A 12,943-nucleotide genomic window follows, 5' to 3' on the forward strand; every position below is an offset into this window, starting at 1 on the left:
TTTAAAGTCAATGGTCAAAGGGTCAAACCCTTTCTCGAGCTACGAAATCGTGATGTCGAAGAAATTCTCTTAGAAGAACCAACATATATCTAATGAAATAAATCTTCTACTTGAATCATTTTGTGTGCGTATTAACCTAGCCCTGTCCAATAACGACGGTTAACTCCGCTCTTTATTTCGGTGGTTGCAAACGAGGGAAAGACCAGTCCGAAACTTCTTACTGGCTGAAGAAAAATGGATCCAGTACCCAGCTCCGGTTAGAAGGGGCACTAGGTTGGCTTGGGTTCCCAAGAATCAACCTATGTTAAGCTATTGGGATCGATCACCTCAACATCTTCAGAAATATATCATACTCAAAACGCGAAATTCAGGTAAAGGAAAATCTTCTTATGCTCGACACAGAAAAGCCAAGCGACTAGGGTGGTGTAAGTTTTCTGAAGTTGAAGCCTGTTCTGGATTGCTACAATTGGCTGCAAGATCTTCCTTTCATGTTTACTATTGTTCTTCGCGTGCTGCAATAGACTCCAGAAGAACTTGGGGGAAAATTACTAAACCTTCCTGGAATTGAGATTATTTGTCTGGATGAGGACATTAAATTTAGCATTTTTTTGTCGCTATCCAGACCCAAATTTTGTGGAAAGCTATTCAGAATGATCCTCACAAAACAAACAAAAAAAGAAAAAAAACAAGAGGGAAGAGAGAGATGACAGGACAATTGAAAGTCAACTTATGTGAACTACAGTATTAGCAAAATGTTTGTTCCCCCATATCAATCTATGAAGAGATTCTCTAATTTTTTACATACTTGTGCCACAAAGACCACTTCATATCAATGGGTTCTTTCACAGGCTTCACTCCTGAACAACCGTTCTACTCTTTATTCGAAGATCCTGTTTTTGGTGCTTTTTATTCTGAAGAACTTAAAGCTCGGGGATGGGATGTCCTGTTCTACGATGAGAATTCATTTTATTGCACAAATATTGTACGAGAATTCTACAATGGAATTACGGAGGTTAACTGTTCTGAATGTTCATTAACCCTCAATTGGCGGGGAGTTACACTCTGTATCACACCAGATGTTATTGGAAATCTTCTTGGAATACCTTCTTTGCCCCACTTTCATGAGCCATCTTACAGGGGACCAGTCAAACTCACAGAACTAATAGGAACTTCGGCACCAACTTATGCTGCATCTGGAGGTCTTAGCCCCCACATGTTTATTAATCAGGTTGTTCTTCATCGATGGTTATGTAGCAATGTATTTGGTTCTGCTAGATTAACTACGATCTTCACACGACATGTTGACGTTATGGTTGGTTTACAAAGGCAGGCGCGTACTATTTGTATCAATCGTTTCTTAGTCCGGTCTACAATTGATGCATGGAGAACTGAAAGGCACAAGATGGCTCTCCCAGTATTAATTACAAAACTCATGGATCATTTGCTAGCTTTTGATGTCACCAAAGAAACGTGGGAAAAGTTATCTCTAATAGCAATGGCACACACTATCAGTCATTGTATCTATGATATATGGTCACCACGTCATTTAGTTAACCATGCTTCTTCATCAGATAGAAATGTAAATTTCAACCTCCCATCTAATGACGATCTAGCAATGATTCCTCCAGAGAGTTCACAACTTCCAGATTATAGTTTTGATGTTCCGCCATCCCCTCATTTTGAAGATCAAAGTTGGATCTCATCAATACAACACCAGCGTGTCCGTACTCTTGCTAAATTTATGTGGAAAGGCAACGCTAAGCTGAACCGACGAATCAAAGGCATTGCTACAAAGCTACGAATAAATCCATCGTCAATTCCACATTGAGGACAATGTGAGATTCAGGTTTTGGGGAGGTACTTATCTTTAGGATCCAATCTTTTGTGTCTTCTGTACATCCTTTATGTTTTCCAAACTTTGTCTTCAATAAAAAAATCAAAAATTTCAAAAAAATAAAATAATCAAAAATCAAAAAATTCAAATATATATATATATATATATATATCATATGCAATAAGTTGCTAGTTACAGAAATTGAAAGTCATACCCAAACAAATTTTCAAAATTCTACTCATTTTGCCTCTGACACATGTTTATCCAAAATCATCTCTGAATTGTGTCCCCTTTTTTAAACCCTGTTTTAAAATCATACACGTAGGGGCAAAATTTTCGAAAAATTAATTCAAGATTTTGAATTTCTCATTATGACTCACTTACTTCTTTCTTCTATTTAAGTGAGTGAATTCCAAGGCATTCTCACAATTTCTTCTTCAGAAAATAAAAGTACTGCAAACTCGTTCTTGATCATAATTAACAGATGGGGAGAAGAAGAAATTATGGCGTCCAAGGCCAGAGAAATGAGCAAGAAGATGAGGCAATACGCAGAGACCCTGTTGCAGAATTCATGGCCGAAGTTTTCTGGTGTTATCTTAATTTTCATTGTGTTGTTGTTTATGATTTGGCAACTTACAAATTATTAAAAAATGCTTTAAATTTACATATATATCTTGAATGCATTTACTAGATCATGACCTCATATTAGTAATAGTTTTATTTATTCACTAGAAATTCTAAAAAGAAAATGCATACTTAGACCCTGGAATTCTACCATGCATATGTTTTAAATCATTGACGAACAGATAATGTCTCTTGATCACCGTGAACAGAAAGGTTTGTGAAAGAAATATGAATCTTGACTAACTTGTTCATATGGTTTTTTGGAGAAGAAGAAGATGAAAAAAAAACAACCTATGAATTAGACTAGGTATGTTGGGAAAGGCCTGCCTCTTGTTATGGCTATTTGTTCAAAAAAAAATATCAGTATTGGTGCTTCGTTTCTGAATTAAAAGAAAAAAAAATATTATGATGAAATGAAAGGCCTCTATGTAAAACAAGGTAAGGTGGAAGCCACCAACATAAAAACACGAGTAAGCTAGAACATCACAGATAAAACCTATAAGATATTACACTGATCATTTACATCTCTCGTAATCCTAGACAGTTAGCTAGACTTAGAATCAAGTATTGAACAGACTCGATAAGTTTGTGGTAATCATTTGTTCATAAATTATTCCATTTCATTAACTTATGATGCATGCATGAATTTTATGAATTAAGTTACGAATTATTGAATAACACTACATGACTTCACCGGTAGATCTTTTTATCTACTGCATTCATGTATATATGTAAATTTAGAATTTTGTGGATATATTCTGCAAACCCTCACGAGACACAACTCGTCCACTCGGGTAACCTAGTGGTTTAACGGCTTATTACACATGTTAAGTGTAATCGCGATGCCTGCGAAAGTGAGTTAGCTTCTATTAATTTTGGTTGAGGACTAGCAAAAAGTAGGTTTGGGGGGTGTGTTGTACACTAAAAAGTGTATAAAATACAACTAAACACACATAATGTTAGTCCATTTTAGTTGTTTAATGCTTTGTTGTAGTAAATATTTTGCAGATAATAATGGAAGACACATTAAGGTGTTAAATCTACGAAAAATCTACGTGATAAAGGCAATGTATCACCAAAAAGTCAAGGGAATTAAAGTACTCATCATAAACAAATGAAGATTATCACAAATGGTGGTGATTTAGTTTAAAAAATATAGTCGTAGTAACTTTACAACTAATTTGGTGGGAAAAACAAGATATGGTGAAGATTAATCAACTTGGTAGAAAATAATGTAGTAGTAAAAGTAATTTTACTAGTAAAAAATATTTATCCTTAGATAAAGGAAATAAGTCAAGTAGTATTTAATTTAAACACTATTAGGATGTAGAAGAATTAAAAGATATTTACTACTTGTTGTTGGAAAATGCCTATAAATAGCCACCTCCATCTCATTTGTAAGATACAACAATTTGGAAGAAAAATCTCATATACCAAGTGTAGTTCTTTCCAAATTTCTTCTTCTTTATCTACTTTTCCTAGTTTTTTGTAAGATGAATCAAATTAATGAAGTACTCTATAATTTAATGGAAGAATAAGTTTCATACTTGAGGTTGTGGGATGACAACATTATGAAGGAATAATTTTCATACTCTTGGAATCATATTGTTAAGTAAGTAATGATTTTGTTACAATTGATTTGTCTTTTCATGTTTTGGTTTTAAAAGTTTTATGTAAGAAAAGTTGTTTTATGGTGCATCATACCAACTTTCCATACAACATTTGGAAATACATTTCATCTAAATCTTTTACTTCACAAACCCCCCTTTTAAACTAAATTTAACCAACATCTCTTTTAGTGAATTTCCGCCCGTCAAAGTAATTAAAATAAAAGTTGATTGACACTCATTTCAACCGTCAAAGTGTGCGGTGGAGCAACCTTATTTTGAAACTAGAGATTTTAGTTACTTATTATTTGTTTAAATTAGAAAACTAGACCGTTTTAACTTGTGTATGAAAATTCAATTTGAAATACCAAGAGATAGAAATTTATTCCATGCCATGGTGAAGAACCCCCATACCGTCAAATCACACATCATAATTATAAATTATTGAAAGATAAATCTCTCTTTATAATTTGTTCATTAAAAGTAAGTTACAAAAAAAATATTTCGAATTTTTTTTTCCTTTGGACTCAAGTTAGCTTGTGATCTTTAGTACTTCAACACCCCCCTTCTTTACACACTCCTCTAAGGCCTATGAAAGACTTTCTCCCTGGACTACAAAGCTATATTGACAAGGAAAGAAGATTGACTTGGACCATTTAAAGGACTACTAAGTTACTAACATACTAACATCTACGAGTGGAGTATAACAATTACCCACGTCGTATTACTTTCTCTTTAGTGTAATTTTCTCTTTTTTTTATCTATATCTATTATTAATGGTCGGTTATACCGCCTCAATAATATTGCGAGTGGAGTATGATTATTACCAATGTCGTATTTAATTGCTTTATAGTATAGACTTTCTCCCTTTATCTATTAGTAAGTATCCTAATATAAATATATACATATATATATATATATATTATTGTAATTGTACTAACAAATCATTTTCACTTTCTCATCATCTGGACCATAGCTCCCTTGGGTTCGATATACCCGGATTTGCCATTGAATGTACTACTACTAAACACCGTGCACTTGCGGGAAAACAAGTGTACTTCTATCAATTTCATAATTAACACCATTATCCATTTTTAGTACGAAAGAAGTGCACAACTGCTACTGTCGAACTCATTCTTCCATCTCTTGAAGATCGCATCTGTTTCACCGATGACCGTCTTGTTGGTGTTTACGAAATCTTCTTTAATATGGGTTTGATATTTCCTTTTCTGTCTTTCCTTGTGGAACTCATGAACTACTACGGGCTTCAACTGTTTCATTTGCGCCCTAATGCTGTGATGACTATCATGGCGTTCTATTTTCGTTGTCTTGAAAAAGGTGAAAAGGTTAGTCTTTGTGCTTTTGATAAAATCTTTTCTCTTAAGTCCAGTGATCGTTGCTGGTACTATTTATCTTCTCGTTTTGGACCGTTCTTCTCTGCTCCTTCCATCCCCAAAGATTATAAGGAGAAGTTCTTTTTTGTTCGTCTTGCTCTTGCTACCGAGGATTTCGCCTTTGCTGCTCGTGCTACGAGTTTTTCCGCTGATTGTTCCAAACTTATCCCTGACGCCGAGGATGCCAGATGTTTGGAAAACCTATCCACTTTGGACAAGGGGAAAGAGGGGCTGATTCCTGAGAATCTTGCTAATCTTCACACCTTGCATCAAACCCAAGTGGTTCCCTTTCTTCCAAGTATGTCAGTTAACCTTTCGCTATATTGTTTTAACTTGTTGTCTCTTTTTCTTATAAAAGTGGTTATTTCCGGAATTTCTTTTTGTTGTTAGGGTTTTTGAAGAAAATAGTCTGGATTGATGACCCACCATCTTCCTCTACTGCCACGAAGTCTCGTATTAAGTCGATAGCCGGTCGAAGTTCTGCCGATATCATCATTCGCAAACTCGGTAGCCCCGCTACTCCTCTGGCTCCTTCATCCTCCTCATTTAGGACGACGCCTCCACTTGGTACTGTTGCTTCTCCAACCAGGGCTGAGATCCATTCCCCCACTGAAAAGGGGAAAGCTCTGCCCGTCCTGGGTTTGTCGGCAAAGATGGCTCGTTGGCCCAAAGGTCTTTCTCGTTTCGTGGTCTCCTTGATTAACGGTCTTGATAACTATTTCCAGGGAGAGGTATTGTGTTTTTTCCTCCTTTGTCCTGCCTCCGACTCATTATTTACTGACTAGTTACCTTTTTTCTTTCTCTTTCGGGGCTCCCAAGTCAGCCTGGATCTTGCGTCTTACCTGAGACCTCTAGTCGTGGCTTGGGCTACCAGAGCTGCTTGTTTTTCGTCGGCTTGAGCACGACTAGTTTAGTTAGGACATCTCCTTGAGACCCCGGATGAGAAGTCGCCTTTTAGTAAAATGAGGTTAACAAGGTCTCCTCGTATTTTTAAATAAAATATCGTTTTTACTGAAAAAAAATCGCAGCTGGTAGCGCTGCTCTCCCGCCTAACGGCTCTTATGGTTAGGTAAATTATATTTTGAAAAGTATTGTGATGAGGTTTATCGTACCTGAGTGGCTTCGGTTTTATTCCTGCATGTCCTCCCTATGTTCCTGAGGGGTGGCCTTTTCTTCGCCCATGATGGTTGGGACGGTCGCTCTTTTGCTGCAGTTCCGGGCGGAGACAACATAACATTCCCTAGCAGTTTCCTAATCTCCCCTCACGACTCCCACGAGGCTCGTTCCCGGGATCGAGAATTTCATCATTAGGTGGTTCACGGATATGATCGCCTTTGATTCCCTCAGAAAGTTTCTTCCTAGGATGATGTTATAAGCGTGTAGTCTGTCGACTATTACGAAGTTCAGCATTATTGCTTTGCTGGTCGCTCCTTCCCAGATGAGTATGGGTAAGAAGATTATTCTTCCGGTCTCCACCCGGTTGTCTTGGCCCGGTTCTGGTCAGCCAAGGCAAGGATGTTACGGCGAGAATCCTAAAGAGCAAGCTTGTCCTTCTCTCTCCTGCCGACCAAACCGATTTCCCTCTCCTTATAAGCCTTAAGCTGCTTATCGAGAGCAGAGATACGAGTGTTTGCTTGAGAAGACTGCAACTCTGAATGGGACCGAGACTGCTCAACTGCCAACTTCCAGGAATCTCGACCGGCAGTAATCACCTTCAAGTCAGTAGAAGAGCTCAGCCTCGGTCATAAGAAACCGAGCCTCCTCCTCAAACTTCGCTAACAAAGATTCCAGATGTTCGATCTGGCTCATATAAGAAGCAACATCTTGACTAACCCGAGAACCCTGCAACAAAAGAAAGTCATCGAAAAGAGAAGAAAGAACAATGCAAACATTAAATCAAACAGCAGAAATACAAGTACCTCCCCCTGAACGTATTGGTCGAAGCCAGAAATAAGAGAGGTGACCAGACGATTAAGGCTTTTGGGCCAGAGACTCAGCTTAGAAGACAGCTCTGGTACAACAGGGCCCTTCCCTTTATCAGCCTTGGGAAGGCTGCTAGCCCTAGTTCGGGAAGCAATAAAACCAGCCTTGGGTACATGAGTCAACTTGAGAGTAAGACTCGAAGGAACCATCGGGGTGGCAGGACTACCACGCTCACGAATGATAATGCCTGCAGAACTCCGACCGATCGTTACTTTAGTACGAGGCTTCTTGGCAGCAGAAGAAGACGGTTGGTCGCCAGTTCTGATGCACTTCCTCAAGAAAACTGGACAATCGAGGAAGAAGAGAAGCATTCAAAAAAATAAAAAATAATAATAATAAAATATATATATATATGTGTGTATATAATAAAAAATAAGAAAGGGAAAGAGGAAGCCAGAAACATACCAGGATAAGAAGGAATCACCCCGGCGGATACAAGGGCATGATAGTCGGTGAGCTCTTCGAGAACTAACCCATCTTTTCCCTTGTCCAAAGCCGACAAGACCTCGAAGCACTTGATATCCTGGGGATCAGGATGGATCTTCGGAAGATCCGATGGAAAATCGGAAGTACGAGCAACGAAACCAAAACTTTCGGTAACCAGAGGAGGGCGAACAAAGAAGAATCTTTCTTTATAATCTTTTTGCGCAGATGGAGTAGAAAAAAAGGTTCCCAAACAAGAAGAAAAATAGTACCAGAAGTGGTCACTGGACTTGATAGAAAAGATCTTATCAAAAGCATATAGGCTAACCTTCTCACCCAGATGGTTACAAAGCAGACAAAACGCCATTATTGTCATCACAGCATTGGGACTCATCTGAAAAAGCTGAAGACCATAGTGGTTCAGTAGCTCTACCAAGAAGGAAGGAAAAGGAAGAAATAAACCCAACTTGAAGAAAACTTCATAAACGCCGACACGACGATCAGAAGTAAGGCACACATGCTCATCAGCGTTGGGAAGAACAAGTTCACCAGTAGCAAGGAAGTAGTGTTATACCCTAAGTAGATCAAGGTCCCGCTGGGTCATCGATGTAACATCCCGGGTTTTCAATGGGGAATGGAATAAATAAGTTGCCTTATGGACTATTTTGCAAACGCACAAGGTTAAAATCAGGGAATAAATGTACAATCAGGTCAGAATCGGGGGGCTTTTGGAAATCAGAACGAATACGAGGACTAAAGTGTAAATTCGGTTATTTATACGAAGAAATCAGATGGTAGAAGCAGCTGGTCGTTTTCACTTTGGGGGTTAGAGTTTTGAGATGAATAGAGGAAAAATAGGTGGATTTTACTAAGGTTTTTCCTAATTCAAGCTTTTCGAGTGAAATCAAACAAGTTTGATTGTGATATTGGTAAAGACTTTGTTTCTCTCTCTAGATATTCAGGGTGGTTTGGGTTGAATTAGTTTTAATGGAGTTGCTCATACTTGCATGTGTAGGGACTAGTCAATTAAGGAGGAGAACTAGATAACATGAGGGTAATCTAACTATCATCAAACAATCCAAGGTGAGTTGATAATTCTTTGAGATAAATTCTAATGTTTTTCAAATTCTAGGGTTCAATGATCATAGATTAGGGGCTTTATGATTTTTAGGGTTTGAATGAGGGAGAATTTCATATATTAGTAGTGTGATGTTTGATTTAAGAGTAATGGTTGAACCTAGAGATGAAAATGAGTTCGAAATTGACGAGTTATATAGACTTTATACCCGTAACACTGTACTGTTAGGTCTGTAGCACGATATCAATGGTTCAAAAGCTTTTAGAGTCTTATACAAACTTGTAGCTCCTCTCGAGCCGATTCCAGAATGGTATGGTGATAGTCGTTTTGAGTTCGGATGGGGGAGTTATGGCCGTTAGAGTTAACAACGCGCATTTGGGAACGACTGATGCACTGCTGTATTTAGTTGGTTCGTTTCGAAGTTGTACACTGGGGATTTGGCCTAGACCTTAAGCAATGAAATTTTAGGATTCGAATAATTGGGAAGTAAGTGAATTGGTATTTAAGAAATGTTAAAAGTTAATAGGGGTTAGAATATAGACCGAACAACAATTTTAGGGAACTGCACAATGCAGTCTGTTGTGCTGTGTTTCTGTGTTATTTGATTACCCGGATGATGTTTTACATAAGAGATAAATCGTATCTTAGGTTATTAGATTTCCGAAAAGGTATGGTACAAGGTATTTCGATCTCGGACGAGAGAGTTACGACTGTTATAGTGCGCAGCGCGCTGTTAGGAAATAAAGATTCGCTGCTGTTTGTATTTTGCTATTTCGAGGACTGTACACTTTAAGTTTGACCGAGATACTAAGTACTGAAATGTTAGAAACTGAATTAGCTTTCCAACGATATATGGTATGCTTGAATTGGGACTAAATTGTGACGGGAATGAATCTGAGACAGAATAGAGTCACTCGAGGTCTTCCAATGTTAATGCGAGTCAAGTCTCTTTTGTGCCTCTTGTCGTATTGTCTTTCCAGAGTTATTTATGTCATCTTAAGATTCTTGTCGAGGAATCTAAGTTTATCTTTGTCTAGGAGGTCAGAAGGAAAGCCGAAACGAGTTGGGAGCAAGATGCTCGAAGCAAATCGGATGAGGACGGAGTCCTGCATCGCTAGGTAGGGATGCTCTCTTGTTTTCTTTTATATTATCATCTAGATTCATGCTAGGAGTAGGAGATATGCATGCATCACTATGTTTAGATGGATAGATGACCATGTTGCATGATTTAGACTGTTGTTTTCAATGACGCTTACGACGTTGAATGTGTCTATTTCGTTAATGGTTTTACGATAAAGTTTGTATCGTTGATAGTGCTTATCGATTGGCAGTTTTGAGGATTTAGACGTTGATTTCAATGGAACTGTTATCGTGAACTTTCCTTATTGATGTGATGGTTTATATATGGAAAATATCTTAAGAATGATTTTTAGAGAAATGGCTTTCTAAACGGATTGTAAATCGATGTTTTGAAAACGTAACGATTTCGTATGTTGTATGTAATTGGTGAAGTGGACTGAGACGAGTCATGAGGGTCTTGGCAGTTGTAGTGCTCCACTCTCTGGCCAGGATTCTCGTTAGGTTGGACTCTCGGGGCTCAGAGATTTGCTACCCTTGACCGCTCAATTGGACTGTAAGCCTGTTTGTTCTTAGCCTCGGGGCTCAGAGGCTATACACCTCGGACCGCCCGACTGGTTTGGTGATTGGGATCCCTCTGCACGTTATGATATGACTCTTTGTTGTTCTACTTCTGTGTGTGATAAGATAATTAATGTTTTAAAAAGTCTATCTCAGTTGAGGGTGTAACGGGCGAGTTCCGAATCTGCTGAGATTGTGGGTGAAGGACGTATTCATAAGAAAAGAGTATGATTTCGGTTGTTGACACAATAAATGTTTTTCCAAAACCAGAAGGAATAGTTGCATGCTAGGGTACCGATGAGAATATGTTTTTCGTCCCAACATGAATACTGGAGGGACGACCTGACTATTCGACTTCGGTGAAGCTAAAACGTATTTAGTTAAGCCAGGTGTATATATTTATCACGAGGTTAGCTTTTCAATGACTTTGGAGTCGCCTAGTGGGAGAGGGGCTTACCTACCTAGGGGTAAGCCACTTTCTCGAGAGAACTTGAGTACCTGGGTTAGTGCCGGTATGGGACGATACTAGCCCAAAGTACTATAGAGTTCTCTGGGTAACTCTCTGTTGATTGAGGAGCATACCATGGGTGTTGTTGTAGGTTAGAGTAGGATTGATATAAATTTATACGTGTGCATGTTTTATGGCGAAAATGGTTTTATCGTAGTTTTGTTTTGGGACTCCTCTACCAGTTAACTCGTGTTGGTGAGTTACCGAGAATGTTTCACAGATAAAAATCAGTTTTCTCGAACGAATCAGAGAATCACATTGACAAGAAAGTAGAGTCATTCGAAAGGATAGATAACGTTAGAGTCAAACACAGAGGTTGATCGTCATAAATTTTGGCTACACTTTAGACCTATTCAGTTGTACTGTCCAACAGGATAAAATTGAAGATTGTTAGACGAATTAATGAATCAAACCCTGTCCTCCAAAACACTATGTCGAAATTCAGCTTCTCACATAAAACCTAATCCATCTCAAAGCTAAGCCTGCGTAAAACAGTTTACAAGGGCACAAAATCAGCAAATCTGATGCAATTTCTTTAAGAAGAAATTTGGGGGTTTTTTCACAACTAATCAGATAACAAAGAACAATCAGTTAAGGATGATAAGTGGGAGAAAAGTATAGGTCAAATAAGTTCGACCAAGCGCAACAAAAATGTTGAGAACAGTTAAATTGAGGTTCCTAAAAGAACATGAATAAAAGGTAAAGTCAGATGAACTATAAATACCTACCGCTCAAAACAAACTAGATTCCCAAGAGAACTCTCAAAAGTTGAAAGTATCTCAAACGGAAATGTCGTGAAAGGTTGAGAGCATTGAACTTGTTGTTTAACTGTTAAAAGATAAAAGTCACAGACCTGAGCAGAGACGGAAACCAACTCTGAAATTTGGTTAGGAGCCAAAAAGTTCAAAATAGAATCCATATCTCATCAAGTCTTGAACTTGATAATTTAGTCAATAGAGTGAAACCTATTTAACGTAAAATTAGTTTTCCAAAAGAGAAAACTAAGAATGATGGAAATAGGGTGTTTCTCAAAGCTAAACAAAGAATCTCTTACATTCGTCGTTGAAGCTTAAGTCCATAAAGATCAAACTAACATGTGGAAGTCAAAAACCATCTTCCCTAATAAAATTATGGAAGAATATATGGTTACCGACTCTAGAGGTTAGTGAAACACGCATGCTTCGGAATCCATCAGTGGATTGAAGCAGGCAAGAGTTGGAATCTTCGATTCAACGAGGTAATCAAAAGATGTTTGATTCCTAGAGAATGCAAAAAATCTTGAACCTCGGGAATTTCGAGAAGGTAAGTGGGAGTGACAAGTTTTCTAGGTCTGTTATGCAGAGGACATACTAAGATTGAGAACAACATTGAGATGTTGAAAACTGACTCAAAGGACCACACACAAAAGGATAAAATGCTTATGGGCATCAAAGGTCTATGGGATAGATTGATAGGATGACAGGACTAAGTCAAGAAACAAACTATGATAAGATTCTTAAAGGTCCAACGCGAAATACTCCAGGAGAGAAATTTGACCCAAGCCTAATGACATAGAGCTTAGCATGATTCGGAGTCTAGTAGGCCCTGATGATCAATCATGCATGAGAAATGACTCGAGCATAAGATCGGTCATGTTCGACCCAAGCCTAAAACGTCTTGACTACTGGGAGTATATTGAGACGTCGACATCTGAATTCAGATGAGAAAATCTGAACCACAACTAAAGAACATCCTAAAAAGCTTGTGAAGTGATTAGTATGAATTTTTAATACAATGTGGAAAAGAAAGTTAAAAATGTCATACATTGCAAACTTCCAGACATGGAAGGAAACTAGGCCGGAAGGTGTTCCGAGT

General features: G+C 38.1%; 1 long non-coding RNA gene across 1 annotated transcript; it reads left to right on the top strand.

The window, feature by feature from the left end:
• Positions 1 to 8,689: 8,689 nt before the first annotated feature.
• On the top strand, positions 8,690 to 11,106 carry LOC147531868 (uncharacterized). The gene is made up of 3 exons (XR_015227775.1): positions 8,690 to 8,794; positions 8,881 to 8,948; positions 9,981 to 11,106. It is a non-coding gene; the product is annotated as an uncharacterized LOC147531868 (long non-coding RNA).
• The last annotated feature ends 1,837 nt before the right edge of the window (positions 11,107 to 12,943 follow it).

Source organism: Eschscholzia californica, unplaced genomic scaffold, assembly GCF_041429995.1.
Source record: "Eschscholzia californica isolate CP2 unplaced genomic scaffold, dmEscCali1.0.p SCAF_6, whole genome shotgun sequence".
Lineage (NCBI taxonomy): Eukaryota > Viridiplantae > Streptophyta > Magnoliopsida > Ranunculales > Papaveraceae > Eschscholzia > Eschscholzia californica.